General features: G+C 39.5%; 1 protein-coding gene and 1 long non-coding RNA gene across 7 annotated transcripts in view; one reads left to right on the top strand and one right to left on the bottom strand.

The window, feature by feature from the left end:
* Positions 1–14,489, bottom strand: part of BEGAIN (brain enriched guanylate kinase associated) — a 157,914-nt gene that overhangs the window by 13,538 nt on the left and 129,887 nt on the right. The window lies entirely within an intron of this gene.
* LOC147652715 (uncharacterized) lies at positions 2,047–7,472 on the top strand. Of its 2 annotated transcripts, XR_015288279.1 has the most exons (4): positions 2,047–2,700; positions 2,823–2,907; positions 3,322–3,410; positions 7,219–7,472. It is a non-coding gene; the product is annotated as an uncharacterized LOC147652715 (long non-coding RNA). The 2 variants fall into 2 exon arrangements; XR_015288278.1 differs by lacking the exon at positions 7,219–7,472 and having other exon boundaries at positions 2,577–2,700; positions 3,322–5,087.

The raw sequence follows: 14,489 nt of genomic DNA on the forward strand, positions 1-14,489 counted from the left end.
AGGTTTACTACAATGTTTTTGGATGAGGAATGCAGGTAGAATTTTGTTCCCTTTTTTCTCTACTATTCTACTTGTCCAGGAGCAGCACAACACTCTGACAGGAGAAATTCCCCACCTTTGTGGACCAGTGTAAGACTGTTAACTCAGTACTTTTGTCTTAGACCAGAAGTCACAATCTTTTCACTGCTTATGCTTTAAGGTACCTGCTAAGAAAATACAGGGTGGAAAATACTGTTCTGTGGATTGTAGCCAGCAAACAAGTGCTGACTGTACAAGTGGGGATAGACTTTCAAAACAAAGTCTGTATTTTATAATATTTTATAATATAATATTTTATAATATTTATGGTATATTTTATAACCTCATTGAAATCATCTTCTGAAGGACAAAATGAAGCAGTTGAAGATGACAAGCTGGGAGGAGTGGTTGGTACAGCAGCAGGTGGTGCTGCCCTCCACCTCCAACCTCACAAGCTGGAGAAGGGGCCTGACAGGAACTTCATGAATTTCAACAGGGAGAGGTGCAAAATCCTGCACCTATGGAGGAACAGCCCCTTGTATCAATGTGTGCTTGGGGCAGCCCAGCATACAGTGGAGCTACTCAGAAAAGGAATGGGAGGCCCTGGTGGAAACCAAGCTGAGCACAAGTCACCAGCGTGTTTCCTTGCTGCAAAGGCCAAAGGTATCTCTGGGCTGCACTAGGCAGTGCTCCCAGCAAGTTGAGGGAGATGATCCTTCCCTTCAGCACTGCTGTGGCCACAACCAGGGCACTGTGTCCATTTCCTCAGTACAGGTGGGGAAGGACTTAATGGAGAGAGTCTAAGAAGAAGATTAAGGGATTGGAGCACCTCTGCTCAGAGGAAAGACTGAGAGAGCTGGGACTGTTTAGCCTGGAGAAAACTCAGCTTGAGTGGGATCTCATCAAATGTGGATAAATATCCAAAGGGAGGGTGCAAAGAGGACAGAGCCAGGCTCTCTTCAGAGGCACCCAGTGGCAGGACAAGAAGCAATGGGCACAATACCAGTGGCACGGCACGTGGAACTCAAGCAGTGTCATCTGAACACAGAAAACTCTCTAACTGTTGAGGGTGACTGAGCACTGAAAAAGGTTGTCCAGAGATATTGTGGAGTTTCCACTCCTGGAGATATTAAAAAACTACCTGGACATGGTCCTTGATGACCTGCTGTAGGTATTTGAGCAGGGAGTTTGGAGCAGATGATGCCCAGATGTGCCTTCAAACCTCAACCATTCTGTCCTTCTGTGAGCTCTGTAATGCATGGCTACCACATCTCACTGGACTGTTGTAGTAACTGGGGTGGTTATGATATAATAGTTTAAATTTCTGTTATTAGAAAATGCTGATATTTACAAAGAAGTAAATGCTTTTATTTTTATGGAGAGATGATTTCATAAATAACTAATGCATCTTTAGGTCCTAATAAAATCAAGATCAAGTGTGCATGGAATATGACACAAGTTCACTTATGTTTTTCCCTGGTATTCCATCAGGACGTCAAACAGTCTTGATTTGACCCAGATTTGACTCGGTGCATGTGAATGCCTTTCTTCTGGAGTCAGTGATGCAACATCAAATTATTACTGATAATTACAGCAGTCATGGAGAATGTGAGTGTGTTATCTATCAAGAAGAAAGGGTCCCCAGATGCCCTGTGCATTCTCAGTGATAGTTCAGTGATGAGTGAGGATGAATTTGTTTTATAGCACCTGTCTGTACATATCTCACATCCTGGTGAGAAACTAATAAAAATGGCCAGTCTTTGTGGAATGGAAGATTGGGAGATTATGCAGTGGTCTCTCCCACCAGGTGTGGAAACTTTTCACTGTTGCAGAGGGTACTAATGTGGATTATTTCAAGCTTAGGCACACTCTTCTTCCCATGCAGGTGTGTCATGGTCTCAGCTGAGCAAAGCAGTGTTCAAACCAAGGGACCTCTTGTAAGCAGATAAATAGAAACATATGTGGTGGTGGGCTTGGCTAGGCCAGGGTTATAGCCAACAAGATAAAGAAAACAAGAATGAGAAATGTGGTGGAAATAAAATCTTTTTTCCTCCTGCAACTCTGAATGTTAACAGCTGCTGTATTTGCAGTACTTTCCTGCAGACCATGTGCATAATTTGTTTTATTATTTGGCTCCTAAAGAAGCAAAAGATGGCTTAGATTTGCAGGAATTAGTGGATATTCTCTGCACTAATTCCTGATTTTAAGCATGTTAGTTTCTGCTCTGCAGATCTTCATGTTTTTATGGCAGGTGACGTGTCTGTGCCTGTTTATGGATGCTCTGTGTGAGTTTATCTGCCAGGGAAGAGCAGTGGGTATCCCCTGCTCACACTCACTTGCACCCATGGGCAGGAGCTGTAATAAAAAGAGTGAACTGACAAGATCAGAAGAGCAAATAATAATGAAAGACTTTTCAATGAATAATGAGGCTGTATCAACTGATACCAGCTCATGACAGGATCCTTGGGGTGCAGGATTTGGCGCTGATAATTGTGGCATGAAAGCAACATTTAATTTTTAGTTTTACTTCTTTGCATAACAATCTTATTTTGGTTTAGCAGTAAAATGAGTATCCAAAGGAGCTGTTCACTTACAGATTCACTGAACCCACAAGTCTATTTAAAAATGCGCATCTTTACAAGCAAAAGAGGAAAAGAGCCAAATATTTAGCAGATTTATGAGGTAATTATTTATCAAGTTACAAAAAACCTGCAGGAATGTGTAGGGATGGATTCAGAGGCTGTGGCAGAATCCTGATTGCACTTCATCATCTACCACTGTCTCATCTTTACTTCCCACTGCAGTAATCCCCAGAACACCCATCCTTGTCTCAATACCTCTTCAAAATGCTAATAGAGCCTTGGCTTTCAGGAATGCTGCTACATTATGGTAAGGAGCAATGACTAATTCATTATATTTATCCTACAGAATATTAGATATTTATTTAAAGTGATTTCTGTTGCCAAGCTGCCAAGGTTGCATTCTTCAGAGACAAATACATGGCACTATGGATTTGAAAATACCCATTTTTCTGGGCAGGTCAGAGAAAATATGTTGTTGATGTGTCTTTTGCCTTAGGCTATACCTACTGCAAAAATCTATGTCATGTTGGAGTCCTTCCACATAAAGAAGATAGTGGCAAGAACATTATTCCAATGTGACAGGCCTTTCTTATGATGAATGCATAGGATAAAAGAAAGTGACAAATGTATGACCCTTGGGTTGGCTCAGGAAGAAACTGGATTTTCTGTCCTTGCCCACAGCTTAATTTTTTTTTTTAATTTAATTTTTAATTCCTCCTAGGAACTCAGCAAAATAATTTAAAATAATTACATGGCCATACTGAGATGAATACTGAAATGAAAGGAATGAAGACTTCAGCTGAGCCAGTGGTAAGCAGCAAAATATTTTGCAAAGGAAAAAGAAGTTGTGTGAATGGGTGGAAAAGGAGAAGTTCCACTGCTGCAGGCCACACAAGGTAGGCTCTTGTAGCTTGAAGCTGTCACTGCAAGGACTGATGGCCTGACACACAAACTTTCCAACCACAAAGGCTCCTCTGTGGAAATGGAGAAATTACTGGGGACTGGATACTACTTAAATGAACCACTTAGATGGTCTAGAAAGAGGAGGTGACATTAATTTGTAGGAATAAAGAAGTAAAATGGTCTAGGAGGAAAAATGTCATATTCTGAACTTTGGAATATTCATTCATATTAATTGCAGATTATTTTAATATGGAAGAGAATTCTAATTAGAGTTGACTACCTAAACAGGGACAATTTCCCAACTAAATAAAAATAGTAAGGGTTAGATTATTTACAGTACTTTACTCTTTAATAATTTGTTCTCCTCTAAGAAATTTTGAAATTCACATTTCCTGTCACCTTTTGACACTTTCATTTAATAATTAGTTATGTAGAAGAAAACTTAAAGTCCCTTCCTTTCCCCCTGTGACTAAAATAATGTTTTATCTAAATACTCTCTTGGGAGCTAAAGTACTTTCTCAGAAAATTTTTCTTTGATATATCAGAGTCCTGTGGCAGTGCTGACTTTTCCTCTCTGGGTTCACCCTTGCACTTGAGTGCACAGAATCCATTCTTGCAGCGAAGACCTGTGATGAGCTGGATTTGTGCCCAAGCCCTGTTTGGTGGACCCTGAGCAGCCCAGAGCCAGCCCAGCAGCTCTGCCCTCCCCACAGAGCTTGTCACAATGGCAAACCTGCTCTTAGGATTATTGCTGCATTATTGTTATACCTTAGGCTTCTCTCTCCTCACTACTCCACATCTTGGGCTCTTCCTCTTGTGCATTTTGATCTTTCTAAATATGTCCAGTGTGTGCATGTCTTTATCTTCTGTTCCCCTAATCTCTTATATCTGTTTAATATACATTTAAACATCCACTGGGATATTGATTAGGAAGATTTGATAAGGTGTAATTTAAAGTGTAGTACAGGGAATAAACATAATGTACTCGTGCCTTTTCTGTGTGAATTAGTCTCTCATCTTTTTATTAAAATATATCTCTGCTATTTACTTTGTGAAAACTCATGTTAGGTAAAGGTATTTAAGGTTTGGTGTTTCCCCCTCCACCCCAATCAACCCCAGATCCTTGAGAACATTTAGAGTAAATCCCTATAAGCTCTTTCCAAGGCAAAGCAGGGGAGATCCATGAAAATAAAATACTCAGTTCAAATAGCCAGCCCCTCAGACCCTGATAAATAGTGTCTTTCTGGCAGCTTCCCAATTCAAACCGCTGTAACCAAGTATAATGACTACATTAAATAACTATTGCAGAAAAAAAAAAAAAAGAAAGAAAAAAAAAAATATAGAAAAGGAAACAGCCACTATGCAAATTCCTTGAACAAAGACAGACAATTGCTTCCAACCCTGCTAGTAGGTTACTCAAGTCTTTGTCCCTTAATGCAGTTTGGGGGTTGTTGTAGTTATTTTTAATATGAATTTAATTGTGACACTGGAATTGCTGAGGAACACAGCAGGGAGGGACAGGTGGGGCTGTGCCAGAGAGCAGGAGTGGTGCTTGCTGCAGGTTCTGGTGATGGGAGGCTTTGCTGGATAGAGCCACATTTGATCCCCACAATGGGGACACTGTTCCTGCTCACTAGTGCTTGAGGAGTAAACTCCCCTGGCAGGAGGAAGGGCTGCAGAATGGATTGCTTGCTGTAACTGATTAAGTTTTACTATAAGGGAAGTGCAACACTTCCTTCCCATCTGACTGCTGGGATCAAATCCAAAGAAAATTAAAGATGGATATATTTTTATGAACAAGCAGATAGGAAACTCACAGCATGTGTTTCTTCTGTTGGTATTCAGGGTGGTCATTTTAGCTGTTGCCTCCAGAGTTTGTGTGGATGGGAGAGACTACCTTTTGATAGAGAGAAATGTCACAACCTTTGTTTCATGTCATGAGATCAGCTGTCTTCAATCACCACTCCTCTGTGCCATTTCAGAGCTTTGCTGAAATTTCATTTGCCTCCTTAACTATCCTGAGTTATACTGTAACTCCATAATCTTTTTATTTTCAGTAGTGAATCTCGTTTAAAAGGCTTTTCCTGCCACTTAACAGTTCATGACCCCATCAGCTGTGCTGGCACAACTTTGGCCATCCTGAAAGCCAGATGGACCAAAAATAACCCTTCAAAATTGAAAAGGCCTTTATTTGGGAAAGAGATATTTTAAACTATTTTTTTTCCATTGAGAAAAGTGTACATGGATTCAATATCCTCAGTATTTTTCCATAGCATTCAAAGATCTGGCTCACAGTTTAAATATTTTTCAATGACATCCCAAGATTCAGTTTCATTTTTGCCCTGGAGCCTGGCAAAAATTTGAAAACACTGTGATTTCTAAATTCCACTTATTATAGTTATTCATATATTTCCTAATAATATTAAGTCTCTAAGGTATCATTTTCACAGCAGCTTAGAAATATTAATATCCTCTTGAGAAGAGTCTAAAGAAAACCTTCACTTATTTATATGTCAGGGGTGTTATTGTCCAGGTCAAAGCCAGCCACCTTCCTGCCTTCATTCAATCAGCATAGAGATTTCTTCAAAGCATGAAATTCCTCATTGTATGGTGATTTTTTTTTTTGGAGGAGAAGCTCTCCAGCAGTGCCTGCTTCTCTCCACTGGCTGATAAATATGCTGAGGATAATGAAATGCTTCAGACATACCCATGCAAAATAAACATCTAGCATGTAGATATCAAAAGTAGGTAAAATGAAGCTTACTTTGAGTAACTAGCTGAATGGCACACAAATCAGATTTGGCAGAGGCAAGGACTGAATCCCTATCTCCCAAGACATAAATCTAATAATTCATGGGAAGCTTGCTTTTCTGGGTCTGTAACTGTCCCCAGGGAAGAGCAGCATGGAGAGAATTTGCAACTCATGTGAATCTAGCTGAGACAGGCTTTCAGTAAGTTGATTGTAACAACCTGTTTGATGGGAAACCTCAAGAAATGAAGAATATGCTCTTTCCCTGGATACCAGGAGCTCTATGCCTCTGTATGTGCTAACAACTTTCCCCCTTTGAACAGGTCTGGATCCTGAGTATACTTGTTTTGTCTGATTAAAAATCTGCATTTTCTCTCTGTGAAGACATTTATATTAGTCAGTTTTCTTTCTTCACTACACTAAACAACGTGAGCTGCCTGAGTTTCTTGCTGAAGCAGCTTCTTTACTTCGGAGTCTTCCCAATTTTCTGACAACTTCAATGATTTTACAAACCCTCTGAAAAATTCTCAATATCAGAACTTCAGCCACTGTCTTCAAACTGGACTTTTGTCTGGAACTGGCAAAACTGTCATTCTGCTCTATTCACTTTTTTCATGGTTATACAAATACTACTTTTGTTATTTTTGTCATGCCTTGCTGCTGGGTTCTCATGTGGAGTTGTTCAACCAGCCTGACTTCCCGAGCCAGTGACCTTTCCTGAGTCCTTCCTTTCTAGGGTACAACCCATTCCCATACTTCTTCCTTCCCATTTTTTGCATTATGGTCTGCAATGCATCCTCATAGATTTTATGCTTTTAAATGTCTGTGGAAAAACATATTTTGACTAAATGGGAACATCTTATGGAAGGCATTGGTCATTTGAATTGATTTGCTTATCAACATTTGACAACATTGCTAATATTTTTTATCTCTTTTTATCAGCAATAATTCTGTATTTACTTTTAGGACACTTGAAAACATTGGTTTGTTCTGACATCTGTACCAATCACTGAGCTGCCCTGATCCAGCCCTCTGAAGAGATTCTTTTAAATGGAAATACCACAGTGCATGCTACTTTTTGAGGTGACTTTTACTGCAAGCCTTCTGCTAACTGCTTTTAATATTGTATCATGTTTATTTAGTAGTCACAACCATATGAAATGGCACTTGTCAAATCTTACTATCCAAATATATCTACTCAATTGCCTTTACAAAAGAAATTGTGGTTCACTCAAAAATTTTTCATAAAAATATATTGACTTCCATTATTTATACTCCTCTGATTTAATTTTCCAGTAGCTGAACAACATAAATAGTGACTTTGTGTTTTTCTACAACCTCTATTTGCCCCATCCTATGCTTGACCCCTTGGCTGGTACAGCTGGTTCAGAATTATCTCTACATTCAGAGTCATATTTAAAATGAACATCAGCTTAACACATTAGAATATATTTCTAATTTAGTTTGGAGTAGGAAGCTGGGAATCTGTTCAGCTGGTTCTTTTATGGTTCTTAGGTGGAAAATTATGTAGGCTCCTGTTTTTATAAGAAGGATTTTGCAAGCGTTCGCTAAGACACATTGCTCAACATTGTCTGTAGTTCCCATTGAATTTGGGAGCTGGGTTACAATCTGTGGTAAAAAACACCTTTAGCCTTAAAGGAAAGAGTGGCACAAAGGCTCTGCCTCATGCTAAGGGCAGCCAAGTGAAGAGGGAAAAGTGCTCCTCTGTTTTCTGGCTCATGGGGCAAGGCAAGGACTTGACGTGCCACGAAATGGCCCAGTTAGGTCAGAATGAGACATTTCCTTGCAAATCTGGTGCAAGAAGCACATTAAAGTTACTGTGCAGTCAGGAGGGAGCTGCTGCACCTTGGGACTACACAGAGCCAGAGGGACAATAAGGGAGATCTTTGCCCAACACAGTTCTTGAGGTTTGAGGTACCCCAACAGCAGAAGCATTTAGTGCAATCTCTGGGTGCTATATAGAGAGATTTTGAAAATTTCTTCTGGAAAACATCAGAGATTAAAGCTGTCCATAATGAACTTCCTACTTTAATTTTGGAACCCTTAATTTCTTTTCTTAACTGTGGTGTCTATCAGATGTCATTGATTTGAAAGTTAGTTGCTGCTTATATATAAGTTGCTATATATAAGTTGCTTAATTTATAACTAATTCATTTACTTTCAGAGACAGCTCTCTGGAAACAGAGAAAAGCAAAATACAAACTCCAAAATAAAATGAAAACCACAAAACTGTCTGGTAAACACACAATATTCAAATTTATTAATTTTTATCTCTTTTGGTAATTTGGGTTTATTTTCCAGTACTTTTAGGGATGGTCCTTCAACCATGGACACTGAAATTACTTGACAACTATTTCCTTCCTGCCAAAATAATACCAAAAGCCCTGGGAGCCTTATAGATAAACTATTCTCTGCCATTAAGAAAATGGTATTTAATGTCTTAAACAAGTCCTCTTTCCCCATGAAGAATACAGCTTTACTGGTTTATGGAGAATATAAGTATTGGGCAGGATGTTAGGCCCCTGGACCTGGCAGAAGAGGAAGGGAAAAAAATAGGGTTGTGATGCTTAACCCTTAGGGCTTTGATCTTAGGAAGGAACCTAGAGAGACTCTTTTTAATCATAGTTGAGGATGAAATGAGAAATATTTGACAGAGAACAGACCCTACAAAATTGAAGATTAGAAGCCAGACCCAAATGCACCACTTTACAAAAGCCCACAACCTTCTGGTCCTGTTGATTGTCTTCTGGTTCCTTCCATCTCACTGTTCAAAAGTATTTCTAGGAACACAGTTTTAAATTCTGTGAAAAATTCAATCTAGTTAGTCTGATTTTTGTCCTCAGACATTGGTTTATGATTTATGTTTATGACTTGGTTTATTGGCTTTTGTTTTTCTTGTATTTCCACATTGTTCTGTTTGAATTTATCCTCCACACAATGTAGTACATTGCATGTACTAGTTGTCTTCAGAATTGACATCTAATTTACTGGTCCTTTTTTTAATACTTCCTGTCATAACAACTTACACTTGAAGAGTGCAGATATAATTTGATTTTCAGCTCCTGAAGTTTATTTATTGAGAGAAATGTGCTAATGTGGAAGAACACTCAAGAGCTGTGTTGATTCTCATTGATAAGAAATTTGTCTCCAGGCTTTAGACAAAATCTCTGATTGTTAAAATGGTTCTTTTATTCTTTTATTTTAATTTTTATCTCCATCTTTGAATCTTAACAAATATAATTTCTGTTTTGCCACTCCGAAATAAGAGAATGAATACTTTCCCCATCCATGAGTATATTTTGGGTGAGTAAGAGGGCAAACTTCAGGCAACCTGACAACTAGAAAGTGATGTTGGATGCCTCTGCACTAGTCTCAAGTTTCATCCAAAGTCATAAGTGTTGTTCTAAGAGATAAGGAGTTCCAGTACATTCTGAATGAAAACTTTGTAAAATCTCCTTCTGTAACCTCCTGGTTACAGGAAACCTCCTGGTGTGCTTCAGAATCCAGCTCCAGTAAATGTGTAAAGTCATCAGCAAAACAACATCTCTCTCAATTTATCTTAAACCAGTTTAGGAGAATATAACTTAATATAGATGTTTTAAATTTGTTGAAGTATATTTTAATCCACATAGGTAGGAGGAAAAAAATGCTTTCATTGAAGGCAATAGAAGAGCTGTACTATTTTAACCTCATCACAGCCTGTGCTAACTGCTTTTGGTGATAAAACTAGGCACTACTGGAAGGTACAGAAACACTTCCTACCACTCTGGCAGGATTTCAAAGTCCATGTTTTCCAGCAGATTAGATACAGAAGGCTGATTCTAAGCAATGTCTTAATTGCTATTTGATAGCTAACAAAGATGCAGCTTAAGAGCTGGCAGGAGATGCCATGGCAGATTTTAGGTTCTCTAGATCTGTCTGTGTGAAGTTCCAGGCATTCATAAATAATTTAGCCAACTCAGTCAAAACAACTTGTTTTTTAATGGTTTCTCTGTACCAGCAAGAAGACCACTGTGATCACTCATCTGATCCATCCAGCTCATGCCATAAACATTTCAGTTAGCAATTCCTGCACCTGAAGAATAAAAATTTTGTTTTCTAGAGGTAAGTAACAGCCAGAAGAACCTGCAGAAAGCTGGCTGACACTTCATGAGGAGATTGTTGCCTAGCTGGAGAAGGCTGAGTCTGACACGTGTCCTCTGCATGTTGTGGCTCAGTAAGAACCACCCTGGAGGCATCTCCGTGCTCCAAGTGCCTGAAGATCATCACCAGAGCAGCCTGTCTGGTCCTTGGGCCTGGCATCTTGTAAGGTCTTTGAGCTGTGGTGCTCTGCTTTGAATGGACTTATGAGTCTGTCCAGTCTTCCCTGGGAAGTTCTTGTCAGGGTTTACCCTGTGCCAGCCTCAGAGAGAAGACAGGCTGCCCTTGAACGGGGCTTAGTGTCAGGTCATTGCCATGAGGGCGGATGGGTGTGTGAGGACTGTAGGAGAAATGGAAATGAAAAATGCACTGAGATCTTCAAACTGTACAACATGTCATTTGTCACTGTCAGGTGGCCATGGACATGTTAGAAGCTTAGAACTGAAAACCTGAATGTATTCTTTATAGGAACAAAAGCCCCTGAATTATGCAGCAGCCTAAAATGTTCCTACTACAGGTGACTCAGCTTCTAGATGCATTATTTAGAGTCCTATATCAGTCTGCTGCTGTGGAACTGCAATCTGTACCTCCCTTTTTCACTGCTGTGTCTTTGCAAATCCTAAATCCAACCACAATCACTGGAAACAGTTCCACAAAGAGATTTCTGCAGTTTGCATTCATCTTCATCCACCTTTGCAGCTGCCTTCAGCAGTGTTTTAAATATACAGTAGAAGTGATGGTGACTTCTTTCTAATTTTGGAGAATGAAGGCTGGAATCATATTTGCATTTCTAGTCTATGAAAAGACATTTCAAGAACACCTAAGGGGATTGTCTGGAAGACGTGGAGCAGCATCAGAACAGCAGTTTAAGATGCTGAGGTGCTCTGTGAATAGGAAGGAAGAGGTGGAAGTAGAACCTTGCAAGTTCTAACTATATGCCAAGACAGAGCTCTGTACCTTTTCTCAGGTCAGGGTTTTGATGATTTTGTGATGCAGGTGCAGGAAAAAGGCTAAAGTTATGGCTTAGCTTCAATCAGTAAACCACTGAACAGAAGCTACACATCTCATATCACTTGAACAACTTCTAGACCTCTGGAAGGTGACAGAAATACCTAGAAGGGACCTCAAGGATCATCTAGTACAGATGTGTATTTCTTTTTGTTGTTGTAGTGTTGCTAAAATAAAATGGCCTGAACATATTAAAATACTCAGGGATTATCTCTAAGGCTCATTTTACATTATTAATCTATTACTATAATGTTTTATTCAAACTGACACTATAAAAACTCTGATCTATATTTCAAGATGGAACGGACAAATCAATTTTAAAATAGAATTTGCTTTTCATGCTTAAAACTGAAAGGTATTACCCTGTGCTCATAGCATGAATGAGATGCACCACATTTATATCAAGAGGGGTTCACTAATCAACAATCTCATTGGGATAAATTATGGTGCCAGAACACAGCTGATGAGAGAACCATTTTATTATCGTACCACTTGTTGAACAGGAATTTCCAAATTAAAGAATCAAGAGTGTGCATAAGAGTGTGTGTGAGTAAAACCCCTCCAGCCTGAACCTTTTCATAACACTGATGTTAATTTCTCTCCTCTCTCAAATTTCATTTTTAAAGGCACTTCTCATGGCACTCCTGAGAGTGGGAAAAAATATGACTGGTTATTTCTATAGTGATTGCAGACGATGCCACCTCCTGACTACTGGAAGAAGTGCTGGATAAGAGTCTGCACAGAAAAGTTAGTCAGAGTAGAAAATGTGTTCATTTTTCAGCTGCCCAACTACATGCAACAGAACTTCTTAATGATATTTAATACCAGGCCCTATTCTCAAAGTTACTCTGTATATTAACCAGAGCAGGATCCTGAAAGCAATATAGTTGCCCTGGTATTTCTTGCTAAGCAAAACCAAGGGTTAACAAGCACTGAATATATTTAGAAAATGAATGGCATGAGAGTGCTGAGGAGCTAATTAATGCTCCTACCTTTTCAAATGCCTGTTGAGATCAGGACAAGAAAAATGTGTTTTGCCCTTTAAGAAAAAATTGAAAACAGTATCAATTATGACAGTAATATTGGAAGAAAAAAGGCAGGTGCCATATGGTGTTATGGCATCTACAGGCACTACAAGGATGATCGTTTGCTAAAATGAATAGAAATTTACTGATGGGATGTTACTGCTTTCCCTAACATTGCAGTAGTGCTTGGGAGATGTATTAATGAACCAGGACCCCAGTAAAGAGCAAAATGCCATGTAGAGAAGAAAAATGAACATATCCCAGGGTCAGTGGGGATCAGTCTAAGCATACCTGAGCCAAATCCTGTGTTCTGGTAGTTTCTAGTAGAAAGGAGTTGGCTTGTTTTTTAGGAGAGACCTTCAGGATTTGTTCTTCTATATCACCATCATTCTTTGGAATTCTTCCTTAAAACATGACTCTTGCCAAAGACAGAGAATTCTTTGACCTCATCAGCTGCTGGAAAATCTGTCAGGTTTCTGCTATGTCAGCTAATATATATATATATATATATACCTTTTGTATGAACAGAGATCAAGAGTGATAGGCGGGGAGTGCTGCCTAGCACAGGAGATTGTCACTGTCTCAGAGATGCTGATGTTTGCCTATGTGTAAACATCATGGTCATGCTCAGAAGAGGAAAAATTACTTTTTGTGCCTCTTTTTTAGGCATTTCTCTGTCTTTGCATATGATAATTCTGTATCAAAGCTGATGGTAACACTTGGTATCTCCTCTTAGCCTTCCTATTTGCTTTGCTTTGCGCTCTCAGCACTACCTCCTTTTTCCAAACAATTGGTCTCCATCACTTTTGCCTTAGCCTGACTCAGCCTGCAGCCTGCAGTCAGCTTTCAGTTGACTCCCTGACTTCTGTGAAATATTCTGTGGATTCTTCTAGCTTAGATTATTTTTGTTGCAGGCCCTCAGCACACCTTTATTTTCACTTCTGGCACAGAAGGTGGTCCTTGAAAGACTACATGACGTGAAAGAAAAGTCGTCATCTGCTGCCAAGTCAACACACTCAAGTGTGCCAATCCAAGAACAGAAGTCCTGTGACTGCAGAACACTTCCAAAAATTTGGCCTCTGTCTCTGTGAGGCACAAAGGTCTTTGGAAGTCTGTCACTACCCATATAAAGGCAGTGAATACAGAAATGCTTGGAAAATGCTCAGCTCCCAAAGAGAAGTGGTGGAGGCCAAAGGTGCATTGGACTAGAGAGGAGCCCATGAGTTAATGACTGCTGCTCCTTGCTGCTGTGGACAGCTGGGCTGGCAATGCTGACCCTGAACTGATCACACTTCAGCATCACTGTGACTAAGCACTGGAACTGATCCTAATACAAGTTGTTCTAGTCCTCTGGGGATTTGCAACCTTTGTCCAATAGTCAGGCTAAATTTATTAAAGGCTAATGAGTATCCATTTGTTATTGCAGCAGAACTGTCTTTTAGTTTAAATAGCATTTAGCCTTTGCTAAGTTTACAGAAACTTAAACTGATGAGTTTATAGAAAGCAGTCAGAATCCTCACAACCTTTATTCTCTTAGGCCACACAAGCCACATACAAGCCAGCATATTTTAATCTCATTTCAGAAGATAAATTCTTCATTTCTTTGATTATTGTAGTTCTGTTACAGACTAAATTAATCTTCCTTGCATCTGGATGCCTGAGACTGCATATTGTTTTCCAGATGGCCTCATCATGGTCTTGCTCTCTAAAAATGCCTCACAAGGGACATCTGAAACCAAATGATTTTTCCAGCTATGATTGACTAATCAAGCCAGAATTTTATTGCTTTCTGGCACCTCCAGTGGGCAATCCCCAATTTATAACATATTTTTTTCATTAGTTTCATTAGTTTGAGTTTTGCCCTGCCTGTGAGTGGCCACATGTCTGAGCAAGGTGGGGAAGGAAATTGCTGCTCAGTAAAGTGGCTGCAGCCAGTGGAGTGACAGGGACAGTTTCCCCAAGAAATTGATTCATGTTCTATCTGGTGCTGAAAGTGCTAATCAATTCCTATGGACTACAGAAGCAACATGGGAATGTCATGTT

This window comes from Cyanistes caeruleus, chromosome 6 (genome assembly GCF_971803275.1).
Source record: "Cyanistes caeruleus chromosome 6, bCyaCae1.hap1.1, whole genome shotgun sequence".
Classification (NCBI taxonomy): Eukaryota; Metazoa; Chordata; class Aves; order Passeriformes; family Paridae; genus Cyanistes; species Cyanistes caeruleus.